Here is a 19,945-nt window from a genome sequence, read left to right as displayed (position 1 = left end):
AAAATCAAAACCAAGAGCTCTGCGAATGACTCACCTGGAAGTCATGTCAGGAATGCCTGCTTTGTACCAGATGGCTGCTTTGCACAGCCGACAGGATGCGTGAGATCCGGGTCAAGGGAATGAGTCTCTTCTAGACCAGACCCTTGTTTAATCTTCTTGAGCTCTGGACTAACTCACAGGGAGCCACTTTCTAGAGGCCTTGGAGATTGTTGTGTTCTAGGATCCTCTGGTGACCTCTCAAAATCTCATGTTTCAACCCCCTTTTCTGGACCTTGAACCATAGAAGCAACTCTGTGTACCTTGGCAGCCCATTTCTAGGAGGACACTCATGTGTCTGGTGATTCAATTTACACACATATATGCACTTTAATGTAAATGTAATGACACCATGCTGTCTCTTGGTTTTTTTTATCATCCTGTATTGCCTTTCACGACTTCAGATTTCATGGAAAACACTAGTTCCTGGCAAGAAGTCAGTATATGTTCAAGGAAAACAATGGTTCTGTGATTAAGTTTGAGAAACTGTGCCCACTCTTATCACTTACTTAAATAATTCTCAGTGTGTGATAATTATAGTAACAATTCTGAGAAGTCCCTTGGTGAAGAACTCTGCTTAACTTTGTTTAACTAAATATTTCCCAAACTAATTTACCTAAGGTTCACTTTGTTTCATTTCTCATGGTGAATTGATGTAACAAAGAGGCCTGATGTTGCAAAGCACACAGTCTTAGCGAAAGCTCCCTAGAAAGGAAGGGTCTGTGAGTTCAGCTGTATTTGGCATCAACAAAGAGGCGGACCCTCCCCCATTCCCCCTCCACCTACACACACACACACACACACACACACACACACACACACACACACACATTTTTGCTCTGGAAAACAAAGTTCGTGGAATTTCCTCTGTACATGTCTGTGGGTTCTACAAATAGCTAAGACATGGATAAGAACCTTTAACTAAAGGGAACTGTTTTCCTTCGCACCCACTCACTGAGTTGCCTGTGCTTTTTATAAAGTATGTTTGCTTTATTCCCACCCTTTATTACAGACATAGAAAACCCTTAATACTTCTTCAGCTGATGTCAGCAGTGCCTTACTGTTTGTCAATGAATCTCTTCGACTTTCCAACTTTTCTGGGTTCTATCTGCAAGATCAGCATTCTGTGACAATTGGGAGAAGGTGGAAATGATACACTACCCGCTCTCTTGATGCTGTCTTTTCCTTTATCCTCAGCAATGTTCTATTAGAATCGATGACCCAGGTATTCCATTTTCACCCTCCAATAAATTACTGCTTTACTCCCTCAGCACTTGAAGCCTTGTGTATGCTAAACCAAATAAATTCCAATGACTTTGCACAATTAGACCAGTACCCTCTCATTCTGTCCTCATGCTTTTAGAAAAAAAAGTGATTTTTTCCTTCATTTAGTTGTATGCTTTGTTTATGATTATTTCTTTTTCTTCTCTAATGCCCATAGCTGATACTGTCTTAAGAACACTGATAACATGTGTCCAATGGCATCTTCCTTGATGCTGCAATTTGACCACCATCTGGAGCCTTCGTGAACTCTACCCCCTCATAGTTTCAGCCATCGCAAGGGGGCTTGGCTCTCCCCATCTTAGTCAACAGATGACATTCTCTGTGTCCACCCAACATAACTCAGGAGCCTGGACTTGTTCATTACTCTCACTCCACCTGCTTTTTCTGGGAAGATTGGTCGATTCCCAGATATTGATCCTCCACCAACTGCTGCTGATTTGGAATTCTCAATGTCCGGCTTGAGCATCTCTTATTTCAGACTGACACAGACAAATGTCTCCCCAGCCACTTTATTTTTCACACCTTTCTCCTATGTCATGACGACTGTTCCTCCATACTGGTTTTTGTCATATAAACAGAGACTGTGACATGTGCCTATGAGGTCAGCTTTTCTTTTCCTTTACCTTCAATGTCTGTGGGGGACTTGACCTTGATCTTATCACCTTAGCATCTCAAACAGCCTCTAAATATGTGATTGTGTACAAGTTTACTGACCATACAGTAGCTAATATAATCTACATTAAGAAACCTGGCCAAATCACTACTCTGTCTAATACCTCCCAGCCAAAAGCAGATGGGAGCCTATTGCCCACAGTGTGAGGGCTCTGACTGATGCTCACAGTTGGTCAGGTGACCAATAATTCTTTTTTTTTTTTACATTACTTTAGTCTATTTAAGGCTGGGTGACTCTCATACATGTCAAGGAAACCAATATAACACAGCACACTGAATTCAGAAACAGGTAGGAGAAACCAGATGTCTTATTAAGGCAGACATTGAAGAGTCTTATAAAAGTGTAGATTTTTTTTGTTTGTTAAAACGTAGTTATATTTTATTCATGGTGACATATTATTATTATTTTGAAATGGAGGTCTTTAAATGTCACAAGAACAATATTTCTAACACAGTAAATATAGATTAATATAAACAGTGTAGACCAAGGTTTTTCTTGAGAATTGAGAGATTCTTTTAGAATGCACAGATTTCACTTGCCTTTTTAATGTAATTTTGCATCATAACATGAATAAAGTCATAGTGTGACATCTGATCTTCATGTGCATCCTTGTTCTTTCTGGTTTTGTGTGTCCACTTGACACAAGTTAGTCATCAGAGAGGAAGAAGCCTCAGTTGAGGAAATGCCTCAGTGAGATTCAGCTGTAAGGCATTTTCTCAATTAGTGATCAGAAGGGGAGGGCCCGGCCCATGGTGGGTGGTGCCATCTCTGAGCTGGTGGTCCTGTGTCTCTAAATAAGAAGGTTGAGCAATCCATGGGGAGCAAACCAATAACCTGCCTCTACCTCATGGCATCTGCATTAGCTCCTGCTCCAGGTCATAGCCCTGCTTGAGTTCCATTCCTGACTACCTCCAATCAGGGACTATGATCTTGAACTAGGAGCCAAATTCATCCTTTCTTCCCCAATTTGTTGTTTGGTCATGGTGTTTTATCACAGCAATAGAAACCTTAACTACAAAACCTCCCTAATGGGAATTCGTCAAAGACCTGACCTGACTATACTGTTCCTTTTCTGTGTTCCCATTGTACGAACATATCTCTGTTGTATATCTCTTCTAAGGGATTATAAATTCCTGAAGGATGTGATTATTTAATTTGCTCGCATATTCTTGGTGTCTGACTCAGGGATTCAAGGTCATCAACAATTCAGTGGTCATATGTCAAAGACAGTTCTGTAGAGAAGCTGTGGATTTTTATGATAGGCTCTTCCTGTTGCAGCGAAAGTTGGATTAATCTCACACTCTCCTATTGCATGTTCACCAATGTGTATTTATTCACTTTACAATAAAAAATTACTTCTTTTTTCAATTGGATATTTTCTTTACATTTCAACTGTTTTCCTCTTTCCAGGTCTCAACAAGTACTTCTTGATGTACCTCAGATAGTGGGCTGGGCATAGAACTGGCCAAAGGGAAATTAAACAGACCTTCTCAACCCATTTAGATAGAGCAAAGTTTTCTGCAATGGAAAGTCGGGTTCACAAGTGCAATCTCAAGAAAATTTGACCGTCACTGAAACTTGCAGTGAAATGCTATCAGTAGACTCAGAAGGATGTTAATCATCTCTTGGTAGTTTGGATTATCGTATATATACATACACATACACTTCTGATTATACAACAAAATAACATAATAAAACAGTGAAGTGCTCTGTTACAGGGTGCTGCTGAAGCTGGAGAAGGAAATTTCCATGAAGGGAGGAAAGAGCAGCAAACTGTGTTGGAGGGTGTGAAAGATTTCTATGTGGCTAGAGTGGACAGGGAAGAACCATTTGACTTAATGTTGGAGAGCTGGCAGAAAGCACAGAGTGTTATAAATGAAGTCATTGTAATTTGTGGTCTAACCTGGGATGCTTTGGGTATGAAGGATATCACCACAAGAACAATTAGCCGACCACATAACTGATGGATGTGATCACACTATTTAAAGGCCACTTGAAGAAAAGAGGCTTATCTCATGAAATGAGAAGCTGTTAAGATGTTTAAGACAATCTAGTTGGAAAATAAGAGTCTGAAAGTAAATGTAAGCAGGCCTTTGAAGATGTTTCTGCCGCAATCCAAGCATAGGTAATGTCTTAGACTAGAGGGAGAACGGAAAGATCTGAGATCCATCTAGATTAGCCCCGAGGCAAAGGTGGGCAGAGCCCAATCCTATGCTTTGTAGCTGTGCAAGTGGATAAAAGGCAAATTCTTGCTGTGATGATTTTTAAGGTGGGAATGTAGGGCAGAAATCAAGTAATCTGGGTACTCCATATCCAGTGCCCATGAGACTTTCACATGGAGCCTGCTGTAACTGGCCTTAAATGTACAAGTAGGAACTCTGAAGCATGAAAATCATTGACAGTAGTTATCACCATGTGCAAAGAACAAAAATAAAACAAGGTAAGGTATTCTCTTTGTCTTTCTTCGATTTATGATTGTTGATATGATACCCCCTCTTAAACACACACACACACACACACACACACACACACACACACACAGAGAGAGAGGGGGGGATTCTTCAGTTTTTACTTCTGAACATAAAAATGCTAAGAATTGGCTCCACATTTTTATTTTGAACCCTTTTATGTTTCCTGTTTAGGCTAACTTCAATTACTGACTGTATTACATCTTTGAAAAATACTGAATTTTCAGCTTTCTCTGGAAAGGAATTTTCAGCTTTTTCCGGAAAGGCCTTACATTATGGATCTCTTCTATACCTAGGGGTATGAGGAGTAGATCACTTTCAGAAAAAAATAAAATCACTTTCAGAAAAACTAAAAAGTTTCATAAGTGTATGAGCAAGCCCAGTTCTTTCTATTAGCCCCAGAGGAAAGGGTTTATAAGGCAGAGTATGACTGGTGAAATTTGCCTTGATATTTTGTTTGCCGAGTTTGGATTTGGTATAGCTTATTCTCTTGAAAGGGGCGACCTGAGTTTTTGTTTGTTTGTTTGTTTGTTTGTTTGTTTTTGTAGAGGTTACCATCGTCTTATTTCAGGTAAAATGTCTATCACCCTATTTTAGCATTACTGCATTAATTACGGGTGGTTCCATCCCTCCCCTCTTTTATTGTAGGCTTGCAGCTACAGCTTGTGTCATTAACTGATGTATTCCTATGAATGAACTCATGCTTGTGGAATTCTCTAAGAGATTTAGCAATTTCAAGAATTATGGAAAACATTGTAGTCACCTCCCAAAGCATCTTCAAAAAGTTCAAGCAACACATGAGAGAAGAGGAAATAACAGTGATATGCTAACTAGGACTTATCCCTGACTAGCAGCTACTTTGGAATTTGAGGACAAAGGCTTGTGGAAGCCAGTGTATTGGAATGCGTATTTTACCACATTTATACATTGGTTTCCATGTGTTGCTGGACATGAGGATTCTATAATACTAATATACTATAGCAAGTTTCCTCTATCCCTTGAAGATTTTGATAAGAGTAATATGTTAATTCTGGTTAAATAAGTATGTCTATCAAATATGTATTAATATGTTAATTCTGGTTAAATAAGTATGTCTATCAAATATGTATATGTATATGAATATATATACATTATATATATACATATGTGTACAGTTGTACATAGATGGTGTATCTATGTGTAAATATTTATAGATATGATCATTTTATGCCTAATTATGTTTTGGCTAATGATCCATACATAGACCACAAACTCCCAAAAGATTATATTATGAGTGGGATGCCATAAATGTGTTCATAAAAGGAGTCTCAAGATCTATCAAACTGTTAAGCAATATGTGGTTGTATGTGTGTGTGAGGAGACAGGTATGATAAGTACATATGTAGCTAACTATGTGTATACATGTGTACACTTCGTGACTATGAATATGCTTTAAAAAGATTGCATGTTTATTCTGCATATTCCCTAACATGGCTGTCTTTTATACTATATGGTTGTACATCTATTTCTAGAGTAAATCTTACATTTTTATTTTGAATTTTAATTTAATTTTTAACAATGTATATGCTTTCATGAGTGCACGATGTAAACGTGTATAGGAAGGTACATATGCCATGGTGTACACATGAGTCCTCAGGTTTAAGTGCTAAGCAAGTTTATCCTCTGAGCTGACCCTTCTTGTGTAACTAAAATAAAATAAATAAATGTAGTACATTTATTTCACAAATAATAAAGAACAATGCATGGTGGTACAGCCGATAATCCCAGGGGCCTGAGGCAGGAGGATGGCAAGTCCAGACAGAGTCTGCCTGGGCAAGTTAGTGATACCTTGTCTTAAAATAGAAAGTATTAAGAGTACCAGGGATGTAGTGTTATGATGGAGTGCTTGCCTAGCGGGCACAAGGCCCTAAATTCAGTTCTGTTGGCTGAAACAAACGAATGAACAGGTCTGAATATCTAAACTTACATTATCAATTTCTTTTTCTTCCCCCTATTCCTTTTGTCAATTCTAGAGCTTCAACCAGCATCTCCTACCTGTATGCTAGTCAAGGCAGCTACTTCTGAATTATGTCTCCAGTCCAAGGTATGAACTTCTGAATTGTCACCATCTGAACTTTACCTGAGCCAACTGTTACCTATAGTGTTTTGGCTGGTTGTAACTAGCGAGTCCATATCTACTGGTATCGAGTGCAGAGAGACTCAGACAGGAAGGCATCTGCTCACCTCCTGCCTGTTTCTAGTGCTGCCCAAGCAGTACAGGTACCCTGAAGCAAATGAGTCATGGCTAGCATCGGACTGCCTGCTCTGATTCAAACACCCACCTTTTAGAAGGCCGAGCTCTGTGAGAACCCCACCGTCTTCATTTTTATTACATTTTACTTCAAAACCTGCCTATGTGTACAATGCTCCTTTTGCACAGGGAATGATCATCCTTGTAGCTGTGGCTCCTGGGACCCTATCCAACATGCAATTCTGAGGGATAAGAACTGCTGTTAGGCCAGGCAGTGGTAACGCACGCCTTTAATCCTAGCACTTGGGAGGCAGAAGCAGGCAGATTTCTGAGTTTGAGGCCAGCCTGGTCTACAGAGTGAGTTTCAGGACAGCCAGGGCTACACAGAGAAACCCTGTCTCAAAAAACAAACAAACAAAAAACAAAACAAACAAACAAAAAAGAACTTCTATTGTAATCACTGAAGCAAATACCTCCAACTTCTGAGAGGATTTCTTGGTGTTCTACACTGCAAGTCCCCATGTCATTACAAACATATGCAGATCCCCAAGTCAAGACATGCACTTTGGAAACACTTAAATAAACACCTCAGAAAGACTATGAACATGGTTTCCAGGGAAAGCAGTGGCACGTGACTGAGCACATCTTTGGGGTCTGGGAAGGAAATGGGTTTCAAACCTGATCAGAAGATGTTCCATTATCGCTTTCTTTCTTTCCTTGTCCTCTGTACTTTCTCCTTTCTATTTCTCTTCATCTCCTGCCCAGTATCCATGAGTCTCCTCTTCCAAATGACTGTCTGCTTTGGAGGTATATGTGGTTTTCAGGGAACATCTACTGTTCCTGCTCAGAACCCTTGAGCCTGCCTCCCCAGTATCCATGTGCAGGCCTCACTTCAGCAGTTGGCTTGTTGTTACCAGTGATGACTTAGAACACTCAGATTCAATCCCACAGAAGCCCCACTGACTTGGAGAAACATGTAAGGAGCTACACACACACACACACACACACACACACACACACACACACACATGAATCTGGGTTCCTTTTGAAACTGCAAATCTTTTTTCTCTTCAACTCCTTGCCCAGAAGCAGATTGGAGACTCTAACTCACACTCGTATAAACAGAAGTTGTTCTGGGTTTTCATTTTAATGATGTTTTGATACGCTTTAAACAAGAAGGTTTGAAAATTTTCTTTTAAAAAAATCATCCATTAGTATCTCTCATTCCATTAATTTCTTCTTGTGCCTTCCTATCTTTGTCCTGGAAAGAGAAATAAGAGATGAACATGAAGTAGGCATAAAACCTCCTTAATGTGACAACATACCATATGTTTTATAGTAAGAGACACTAGGTAACAAGGTCTAGTTTGGAGATGGTTTTTACTGCTTCTGTTGAAGAACCAGACTCATTAAAAAAGAAAAAAATTTTATCCACTGTTCCTTTGGTGTGAATTTTGTCGAGAATGCTAAGTTGATGAAACTGAGTTGCACCACTTCTTCAGAGTAAATGTGTGGTAGGCTCCCTTCTTGTTAGCATTTATGGAGTGAGTTATGCTGGGGTGTACTTGCCTCATAGGAGTAACGTCATCAGCAGCAATGGGAGGAGGGTGAGTCTGAGATTTTTGGAAACCAATTACATGATTTACGTGTTTCTTGGTAAGATCTGGATAATTCACAGAGAGTTGCCATTTGATTCCCTGTAGTCTCTCTGATGTGATCCAAGCATGGTGACACACACCTATAGTCCTAGCTATTGGGGAAGTGGAGGGCATGTGGTCACTTGAGCTCAGGAGTTCAAGCCAGCCTGGACAGCACAAGACATCTCAGAATGTAGGATAAGATTACTGAGATGTACATACAAGAGATGTTTGAATGTACAGGGAAGCTGATTAAAATGTAACTTAAGCCCTTTACCACGTATTTCCAAGACTTCTACCGAGATGATAAAATTACCACAAATATAAAAACAAACTCAAGGGAATCTAGATTAATTACTTTGATCATGCTTTCAATTCAGAGTCCAGGATTTTTATATAGTACAATTATTCCTCCCTCTAGTGAATGAGGAACTGGGATAACTTATGAGTTTGAGAAACCTGAATCTGTCCAGTGTTATCTGTGGACTTTCATTTCTCATGACCAGAAGACAGCTTTGTGAAGGAAGAGGAAGACGCCTCCTGTTTTCCTTACATACATGTCTAAGCATGTTGAATTGTGCTTGTCTCCCAGGCAACTTGGAGCATAATATTTTCTTGCTCTGAGTCCTTTGGTGGCTTTGAATTTCCACTCTACCAGCATCTAGCATTGCTAACTTCTAATGACTCAACAGGTTGGACTCACAGGCAAGAATTTGAAAGCCATTGCCCAGGCCTGAATCAGTCAACTTGAAATCCAATTCATCACTGTGCAAGGATATTTGTTTATTCTTGTTCCAAATGTGATTTAATGAAAAGGGAGAAAAAACTAACAAAACTAGATTTTTTTTTCAGCCCAGAAATAGTAGGTATAATGATAAAAGTATATAGAATAGACCTGGAGGCCCTAATATTGCAAGGGCCCTTTTAACTGATATTTTTACTTAAAATGGCCAGGAAAGTTAGAACTGAGCCTCCTAAGTTCATCTTAAAGAAGCAAATACATAATAGCTAAAGGCTTGGAGGGGAAGGACAAGAACATTCATAATCCTTCCATTGTCCCCTGTTGTACTTATCCCATTCCAAGTCTGTGTGTGCCCTTGATGTCAAACCCTGATCTGGATTCATTGCCAGGAGTTATCTGAGAGAACATCTACCTTAGATGAATTGCCATTTGCCTTTCTGTATCGTGGTCATATTCTTGATACATAGTTACATCATTTATTCTGTTTTATCAACTGCATTACTGTTTAAGGGACAGTAAATCCAAAAGGTTGGCAATTGACCCTTCTTTTCCTCAGAGCCTCAGAACACTGGTGTTTTGAGGACAGGTCAATGACTTCAGAAATTCTGACATCTCCAGAGAACATTGCTTCAATCTATATATCTATAAGGATGTTTGTGATTGCCAATGGTAGAATAAAAACCACAAGAAGGACAGATGAGGTACTGAGGTAGAGATACAGGGAAAGATAACTCTTCTTCAACCCCTTCTCCATCACTGTACTGTAACTTCTTATAGTACAGTAATGACATAACCCATCTATGGTGTCCAAACAATGCCCTAACTTTGCCTGAAATAAATGGTTTTTAATGTTTGTTTGTTTGTTTAAATGGCATCTCTTTGTTCCTATTGTCTTGGACAGAATTCACAAGAGGCAGGAGATCTGACACTGCACCTGACTTATAGGCAGTGGAAGGCTTGTGCTTCTGAAGGGTAGAGAAGGTCAGTGGTGTGGTGTGAGCTAGTCATTCAACTACCCTGGTTCTGTCAGAACCTCCTCTCTGAAGTTAGTTTCCATAAAGAAGCTGGGCCTGTCACTGACCTTACATCAACCATCCCAGACTGTAGAGAGCCCTGACTGGAAGACAAGTAGAATGGGAGCAACTTTTGCAAGTATTTTTTACAGTGTGGGTCAGACCCCAGCTGTGCAAATGTTTCTTTCAAAAGTGTGATATCAAAGAGGTTATTTCTGATTGTTGACTCAAGATATTTTCTATTATGTCTCTGTGTGAGATTGTGTATTTACAAGTTGTGCAAACAGCTGCAGAGGTTGTCCAGACACTCTGCTGATGCCATGTTATACATCTTTCTCTATTGGGGACAAGTTGTGATTCAGAAATCAATAAGAAGCTCCTGGTGTTAATGGTGGAGAGAGAAGCCATGTGCTTAAACTTGATATTGGTTGCTTCTATTAGCAGGTGGTATGGACAGGGACTAAAGAACACGATAAAAGACTTTGCAATGGCTTGAATTTTCATTTTAAGTCTATTGCTATTTAATTGGACTCTTCTTGCATCCTTTACCTGTGTTTCTTGAGTTATTACATTTTCAAATGTGTATTCCAGTCACAGATACACTAGCATTATAGGCTCTTGCCCTAACTTCTTTACCAAACAGTGATGCCCATATTAACTGTACACACATCACCATTGCCTCTCATTATGCAATATTACTATCAGGAGTCTATAACGTACTATTTGTAACTAAATCACCAATTAATGTCAAAGGAGATCTTTGTGAGAATATTCCTTTCGTAAATAAAAAGAAACATGTAAAAAGAGAATAGTACCTGTGCTAGTTACTTTTCCTGCTTTGGTGATAAAGTATTCTAACAAAGGCAACTTGGTGGAGAAAAGGGTTGTTTGGGTTCACAGCCAGCGGGTATACAGCTCATAGTGCTGGAGAAATCACAGCATCAAAGGTTGAAGCAGCAGTTCAAACAGCATTTACATTCGTGTTGCAGAGACAGACCAAGGCTGGTGATCAGCTTGCTTTCTCCCTGATATTCAGCCCAGGACCACTATTCATGCAATAGAAACACTGTCAAGTAAGATATCCACCTCAGTTAGCACAGTCTAGATAACCCCTCACAGCTGTGCCCCAAGGCTTCTCTCCTAGGTGATTCTATGTCAAGTCAACGATCACTGTTCACCACCACAATGTACATGACCAAGAGTAAAATTTTAGGACTAAGTCTTTGTTTTGGTTTTGTCTTTGTGTTTGTTTGTTTGTTTGTTTGTTTTATGAGAAGGGCAAAATAACACTTAAGCTATTTTAGGGAAAAGCTATGTAATACATCTAGTAGCTATTTTTCTCAACTATGTGGACAAAGCAACTTGAAGAAGGAAGGATTTGTCTGGCTCACAGTTTGAGGACAGAGTCTACCACGGTGGGGAAAGCATAGCTTTAAGAATGTGGGGTGGCAGGTCATGGTGGACCTGGCATCCTGAAGCAGAGATGGAGGAGCCTGTTCTCTTTCTTCTTTATTGTTGACTCTGGAACTCTGGTTCACAGGCTGTGAAGCCTTTCTTCTTTCCTCCTCAGTCAAACATCTCTTAAGAATCTCCTCCCAGCCCAGCCAGAGGTTTGCTTCCTAAGTGACTCTAAATCTCATTAAATTGACACTCAAGATTGATTATCAAAAAGATTTTCAAAACTTGAAAAAAAAATTTTAGTCTGCGTCTGTGGAAACCTTGACTGTTTATCCAGTATTGAGCCTTAAATTCCAGCCCCAGGCTATTGGCAGCTGATGTGGGACAGGAGTTTTCTGAAGAACCTAAAGAAATCCCAAGGGACATGGGTAGAAAAGACTGTGAGTCAGGACAGGGGAAAAGTGTAACCATGTGGTCACAGGATACATAGTTTCTGTCAGACTCCGCTTCTCCCTTCCCTGGCTTACAATGTGATCACTATGATGTAAGTGGCTCTACTCTGCCCACCTAGTTTCTCCATAGGAATCTAGCAACCCTTATTTATATGGAGTAGTTAAATGTCAGAAGTTGGGGTTCAAATTTTAGGCTGGAGATACAGCTCAGTGGTTGAGTGTACAGAATGGGAATGATAGTTATTAGAAATTTTCCCAAAGCATCAACTACCCATGGGCACTCAAGTGAAGTCCTGTGTCAAAGCTCATTATCGTTCAGTGAGCCAGTCACTAATCTCCTTTCAAAGAAACATTAAGCCTCCTAAAGAACCTACCCCAAACACCTACATACAGTTAGTAATTCAGGCTAAAGGATGTACAGTGATAATTCAATAATTTAAATCCCATTTCTTTATTGAACCGGTGGCTATTCTATTGGCTTAGTGATGTTCTCAGAATAAAAGCAATTTAAGCCATATCTGACCTGACAGAACTGAAATCTAAAATAACTTCCCATGCATTGTACACTCAAGGAGAAATGGCTTTAACGCACTGGTAGCACAATTTATTTTGATCATCAAGCTTGCTTGCATATCTGCTATGCTGAATAACTGGAGAGAGTTTTTTTTTTTTTTTTTTGGCTCTTTGCCCTGTTCAGACAGACACCAAGATTCAAGAAAAAAAAAAGGCCCTTTTTGATCTAACTTGAAAAAGCATTGTCAATGTCAAGAACACAGGGACTTTGGCTTGTTTATTATGCTAGAAGGAGTCTTCTGTGTTGTATTGTTTGTGTGGTATGAAGTGACATTGTATGCCTGTGGTCCCTTGGGGACCCTCATGAAAAGGAGATAAGTTATCTCTCTGTCTATGCCCCCAAAATGATTAGTGCAAAGTAAATACAGCATATAAAGCCAAGCTTGGTTCCAAACCCGTGGTGCATGCCCTTCCCTTCAGCTACTGAGGAAGTTGCTTGAGTTTGTCAGAAGGAAGACTACGGGATGCCACCACAACATTGCAGGAAATATGGTAACGAGACACTAATAAGTACTGTTGGCCAGAAAGTGTGCCACCTCTTTGTCTCTTCTCAGCCTTGGTTAGAGTTCCATTTGAATCAGGGAGGCAAGGAAGCTTCTATACTGGTAAGGAGAAAGTCGAGCTTTCTCTTTATGTAAAAAGACCTGACGTCATCAAATCCCTAGGCCACGTAAGGGAGGTAGGTAAAAACATCAGTTTAATAAACCTTTTTCTCCTCTGTTAACTGAAATGTGTAGAACTTCTGTTTTATTTTATTTTTCCAAATCAATTAGGGATTGTTTGACTCCTAAAAAGAGACCAAATATTGCCAGGTGTGGTGGCACACCCCTAATCCTAGAGGTGGGAGGTTGAGTTCAAGGTCAGCTTGAGCCACATAATTTAAAATGCTGTCTCAACACACATGTGTTGAAACACAACAGTGGCCATATTACAAGCAAGGAGCAAAGGCTTGGAGAAGGGAAGTAAGTCGGACTGATGTCTTCAAGACTTTCCCGCCATTTCTTTTCTGCTCCTGAGTCACCTTCTCTTTCACCCAGGAGTTCTGGATTTATCTAGTCCCTCCAAGTTCCTCCGGGTTCCTCAGAACCTTGGTGTCTGACATCTGACATCAATACAATTGCATTCTTGATCATAGATAAAATTATCCAGAAGTCATGATCATCTGGGGTCTCACATTGACTTGTTGACTTAGGTACTTGTTAATATGTGGCTTTAGCACGAGAGTTTTCTGAGTTGTGACTATTTTAAGAAAATGTTCTCTGTTTAAGAAAATGACCTGTGTTAGCCATTGGTCACCTGAAAGGCAGTGGGGTGGTGTGGTCCACAGTGAAGGGTTGAAAAGCAGACTCACTGAAAATGCTGATGTGTACTCTTGAGATGAACCATCAAGTGGGCTTATTTTGTTCACTACAGTTCCAAGTCATTCAGCATCTACCATGTGTCATACGCTAGCTCAACAGAAGGTTTCGTTCCACCCCAAAGATAAGGAGCTGGCCCTTGAAACTCAAGTGTGAATGACAGACAGATATTACCGATTTTCATTAGAAGTTGAAGAAATACTTTTAAACTTTCACAAAGCTTTCTGGATCTCACAAAAATCAAGCCCAGTTGACCGTCTTTACAAGTTCTTTTTCTCTTTATTGCTCTCCCCACAGCGACTTTCTCAGCTCAGAACACTTTAGTTGACTCTTTGCCCAATATCTACCATGTTTCAAATCTGCCAAAAATGTTTAACCTGAGGCATTAATGCAACTGCTAGCTCAGTCACACACATAGCTGAAGAGCCAAGACGGATTTGCCAGGTGTACATTGTAGGTATGGAGGCATTTAGAGCAAATCTGGGAATGGTGGCTTTGGATTTGCTGTGGAAGCTTTCATAGTGACCTATCTCAAAGCAAAAGTGCAAACCAGACATATGTTCAAAAGATTGGAGCAGAATTTTCCAAAAATCAGTTCAAATCCCTGAAAATTAACAGTTGTCTTTTTCTTTTCTTTTTTCTTTTTTTAGATTGTATGTGTGTGTGTGTGGTTGCTTGCATGTGTGCAAGTGGGTAGGCATCCAGACGTGTGTGTTTACATGTGAGAGTGTGGGGTGTGTGTGTGTGTGTGTGTGTACATGTTCAAGAGTATGTCGGGGTGTGTATTGAGCCAAAGATAAGTACTGAGTCTCTTTGGAAGATAATACTCCTCTCTAATATTTTTGAGACAGGGTCTCTCCTTGAATCTGAAGCCAGCCAATCAGCTTCAGGGGTCCTCTAGCCTCCAGGACACCCCCACTCCCAGTGCTGAGATTACAGAAACACTTTCCTGACTTTTTACATGGAGGAATCTACATTAGAGACTCCAGCACTTGTGGCAGGTACTTTATAGACTGAGCCACCTCAGCAGCCCTCAGTAAGACAAAACCCTCAAGTTGGATATTCCAAGGATGAACATTAAGGATTTCTTAGCTTGGGGGAGGTAAAAAAATGAAAAGTCTGGTGTTCAGTTTCCTGGCCTTTTTGGTTGAGTGTGTCTATCTGCTGCTCTGAATGGATTGAGGAAATCTGTATTTCAGTTTTTAGAACACAATGCTCCTCAGCCTCAGTTCTATAGGTATTTATGTTGGTGTGTGTGTGGTTTAATATCGTATCTGGATCTGTATGTGGTTTTGAAACTGAAATTTGTCGGTTTCATTGTTGACACAGGACAGTTGCAGGGTTTGATGTGGGCTTGTCTAAGAAAAAGAAAAAAAAAACCTTCTTGCAGGGCATGCCTTTATCAGAAGTCTCCCCTCGGCTATTTACAAGTGCCATGGTTACAGACCTGCTAGACTGATGATATTCACATGCAGGAAACAATGCAAGGAAAACAGGATTTGCTTGGCTCCGACTTCGCTGGCCCAAGAATTCCAGGAAGTGATTGTACTCCGCGAAACCGTCTGTGCTGAGCTAGATTGTCTATAGCTTTTAAGGTCAAGTCCTATCACACTGCGTTTGCAGTGGCCTTTGTAACAAGGCAGTCTGTTTATGAAGGCGAGTACACGCTGTGTTGTTTACCAGCCCATGTGGCGTAAATGTGAGATATATTCTAATCCGTGGCTCAGGATGGTCCAGGGAATCCATCACCCCGCATTTCTGACACAAGCTTGGGATGGGTTCAAATCGCAGCTGGAAGGGTGACCACACAGCCTTGTGGAGCATGGGGACAGTCACGAAGCACCGGTCCCCTGACAGGACAGGCAGGTCTGTGTAGAAGATGAATGTGGGGAGCACTCTGAGTTTATATTATTAGATGTCACGCTTCCTGGAGTGGCTGAGCCGCCTCCTTGGAGAGAGAGAGGTGCTGGTACAGTAAGCGACTCCGCGCCGCCGACTCTGATTCCATGCACGGAAAGGGGGGTGGGGGCAACAATGGGATTTATTTCTTCATAAGAGACCTGGGAGGCAGCCAGGCATTCCAGGGCCTTGCTCTGGAATTCTTTGATTTCTCTACAGTGCACAATGACTAGACTTGTGGTGCCCCAGAGCTCAAGGATGCTAGAGTCCCACAGGGGACGTGCACAGCCAGCCCAGTGGCCCACTCTGCTCTAAAAGAGACTAAGTCGTTATAGCTTCTAGGTTAGATCGAATTGACCAGACCCTGTGTGTATCCTCTCTTTGAATGAGATCTGTCCCTAGAGTGATGTTAAACATGCAACAGCTCACAGAGGATGCTACTGTGGCAAGGGTACTAGATCATCTTGTAAGTGCATTCTTTCCTGCTGCCCAGTACATCCACTGTTACCCAGGCAAACAAGAATCTTCATTTTGGAGATTTTCAGGCAATGTCCCCCAAGGCCTTATACCTTAAAGGGCAAACTTGACAGCATATGTGTCCTTAAATGTAATGGACCAAGTGAAACCCAGTAAGTGACTCTAGCTGGTAATCCATCAATATCAATTTAATGTTAGATTATTGTTTTGTGATTCATCACTCCAGGATGTTTTCCCCAGGGCAATGGAATAGAAGACAGTTGGGAAAGATTGCCTGCCCAGTTCTCTCTCTTGATATACCTGAAACATACTGTCAAATATCTAGGTTCCATGGTAGGAATATATTTTAGGGACTGGATTTTATCATGTTTCTAAATCCATGCCTTGAGGTTCAACATTTCATTCACAGGGATGTTGTGGACCAAAACTATCCTTAAACCCCATTTGAGAGCTCTCTTTGTAGTAGGCTTATAGAGGAACACTGTCAGATATGGTGATTAGTCTATCTACTTCCTAAAATGACCAGCAAAAGCCGAGTGTCTTTAGAAAGTCGTGTAAGCCTTACAAACCCATTTCCTTATTTATAATATCAGTATCCTAGAATTTTATCCAAGAATTTCATGAATGTGGAGACACTATTTTTTTTTAAATAGTCAAAGTCCTTCAGAGATTTTTAAACTTGTCCTATGCCAGGACTTGTATTTTTATGCTTTCCCAGTTTCCTTTGGAAGTCTCTATTCTTCCTCTCAAAGGACTTTTCTTCTAAGGCAGATTTCACAGTTCTCGTCTGGATGGAGAGGTCCTTAGAGAGTCTTCAAAGCTACTCTCTTTGCAGATGAAAAGCAAAGACTTAGAGAGTAGTCTCAGTGGGAGGGAATGGGAAATGAGACAGGAGAATGATAGGTTTTCATTATGATAGATTTTTATTATAGACACATATAAAATGATCAATGGATACACCCATAACACAGAACAACATAAAACTGAAGCATGTATTTTAGGATGTTGGCTGCATGGGTTGCTAGGCTGATCTCTGCTACATAAGCAGCATACTGTTAACTAATGTTACCTCTTTTCTCTCCATCACTGTGTGCCAGTGAGCTAAAACAAATGTGTTCCATTAAAAGAAGATGCGGGGAAAGACCATAAAAAGGTCTAAAAGCATAAATGATTGAACAGAAACTTCCTAGGTGTCCATTTAAGTCTAAAGACAAGGCACACTTACAGCCCTGTAAGAAGGATGGATGAGCAAGAGGGAAAGGCACTAAGGGGAAGGAGGATGGATGGAGAGCAGGGTTACTCTCCATTGTCCTTGGTGCATACGTCTTCTCCATGGTTAGAGTGGTAAAAATTGAAAGACACCTGTGTAAGAACATTTTACATTTCTTAGTGTGCAACCTTAGTATTTACAGTCTTAAGCCATGCATAAGAGGGAAAAGATTTGTACTGAAATCATTTACTTGATGATACTGCAATCATTATCTTTGTCAATTATGAGAAATAAGTACATTAGAAATTATGAAAACTATATTCTATGCCCTGGAGATCTCAAATAACACCATCAGATCATGTAAATAAAATGTCAGCATAATTACCTCAATGTTTATACTGTTAAAACTACCAAGAATATTAAATTAAAACAAATTATAGGAGAGGGGGGGGATTAAAAAGTTAAAAGCACTTGCTGCTCTTACAGGGGACCTGAGTTCAGTGCCCACCACCCACGTCAGGGAGTTCACAACCATCTCAACTCCAGTTCCAGGGAATCTGACAACACCTCTGGCCTCCAAGAACACTGCCTGAATGTATTATTCATACAGACAAGCAAGCACACACATACACATCAAATAAATTAACAACTGAAAGTCTGAAACACTTTTTTATAAAAGACATACACCGCACAGCTGGTCAAAATGCAGAGAATGCTGACTTTGGGAGTAGGGGCAGCCCCAACTTATATATGTACAGTGAAACCTCAAGACCTAAGGCTCCAGGAGCATGGCAGAAGGGTGAACACAGTATAAAAAGCCAACGAATCAGTATGTCAGCTGTGAGGTGTGATGTTCTATATATGAAAAGGCAGCTGCACCCATGGAATGTTAACAAAACCCGAAAAATGAGACCAAATGACAAGTTAATGTAGAAAGGCCCCACCTCTAGAGGAAGCACCACAGTCAATTAACTAAAGACTGCTGAAAGACAGAATCCAGGAGGAATAAGCCTCCTGAGAGCTAATCTCTAGTGGTCAGTCCTAAATGCATATGCATATAACCAACACTCAGTGAACTCAGCAGGTGGTATCTATAAATGTGTACACACATACACACACACACACACACACACACACACACACTAGAAGGAATGATTTCAAGAGTTGGGTTCACAAAGAGTTGGAGAGAGAAGAGGTAGGGGAGAATAGTGTAAACATAGTATTAATGTACAAAATTCTCAAAAAGTAGATTTTAAGAAATGTAGGCTGCAACCAGTGCAAGTCTTAGAGAGAAAAGCAATCCTTGGGGGGGGGGGCGCGGGGGCGCCAAGAGCTTAAAATAAATGCCATAAATACCAACCTAATTTTTTTTTGGAAAAAAAAAAACAAAAAGAAACAACAGAAGCGATCCAAAGAAAGAAGATGAAAATATAATAAAACAATTATAAAAGTAAATAAAACCAGAAATTAAATCTCAAAAAGCTTGTAGAAAGTTCTGGTACTATGTATCAAAAAGTATGTGTGAAGGAGAGGGGCTGAGAATATTGAGAAGAACGGAGACAGAAGAGAGAACAAATACTGTTTCCAGAGACACTTAAAATAAAAACTTAAATACGGGGCGAAGAAGGGACCGGCCTTTGAGCAACAGTGAGGCAAGATGGCAGCCACCACAGACTCTGGGTAAAAGTCCGAAATTTCTGACTGCTGGAAGAGCTTGAAGAAGGCTAGAGAGGAGTGGGCGACGGAACAAGTAACTGGGGTCTAGAGGACCACGAAGACATTTACAAGATGAGCAGGCATGATAATTGGCCTCCACGAACAATTTATGAAAACCTAATATATGGCCTTAAAATAGAGTGTGGGACTAAGTATACAGAAGCACCTACATCTGTAAGAGTGGTAACAAGAGTCAATATGAGTGGCAAGCGCGGTTCAAATGGAGAGGTGGATCCAAGAGCCACCGCAATGCTGGCACAATGGCAGAATTACCACAGCATCAAAGTCACCCTGCAGGAACTTCGGCGCTTGATGATGTCAAAGAGAACATGAAGCTGCCACAGCCACCAGGACCATATTAAAACAGTTAGTCACCAAGGCTCGGTCTTGCCTCCCCATCCAACCCAAGTCTTCATTTTCCACAGTAGTGAATTTTCCAGATACATCCGTAGACCTCAAAGTACTGGGGAGGAAGCCCCACGCAGACTGTATCCTGAGATTCTATTCTCACACTAACTTCTTGTCCATTTGAAATACCGAGTTGTGCCGTGTAGCATCATCTGTCGAGTGTCACCGCTGTCTGCCAGGTTGGATTTCTGGGATCAAGAAGGTGTGTTGAAATTGGTTTCCTTTGGAAGCGGTGGGCTCAGCTCGTCACACAACCACTTGCTGCTAGCACTCAGCCTGGGTCTGCCTTTGCCCACCCTCCCGTCTGCCCGCCACAGCTGTGTTGTAGACCTTAGAACAGATGGGAAGGCTTCAGGTAGCAGCCGTGGCAT

At 40.7% G+C, this 19,945-nt stretch overlaps 1 pseudogene; it reads left to right on the top strand.

Annotated features, from left to right (window-relative positions):
- Nucleotides 1–19,107: 19,107 nt before the first annotated feature.
- On the top strand, nt 19,108–19,528 carry LOC114617524 (annotated as a pseudogene).
- The last annotated feature ends 417 nt before the right edge of the window (nt 19,529–19,945 follow it).

Source organism: Grammomys surdaster, unplaced genomic scaffold (genome assembly GCF_004785775.1).
Source record: "Grammomys surdaster isolate TR1022 unplaced genomic scaffold, NIH_TR_1.0 137, whole genome shotgun sequence".
Classification (NCBI taxonomy): domain Eukaryota; kingdom Metazoa; phylum Chordata; class Mammalia; order Rodentia; family Muridae; genus Grammomys; species Grammomys surdaster.
This window is presented reverse-complemented; position numbering and strand designations above follow the sequence as displayed.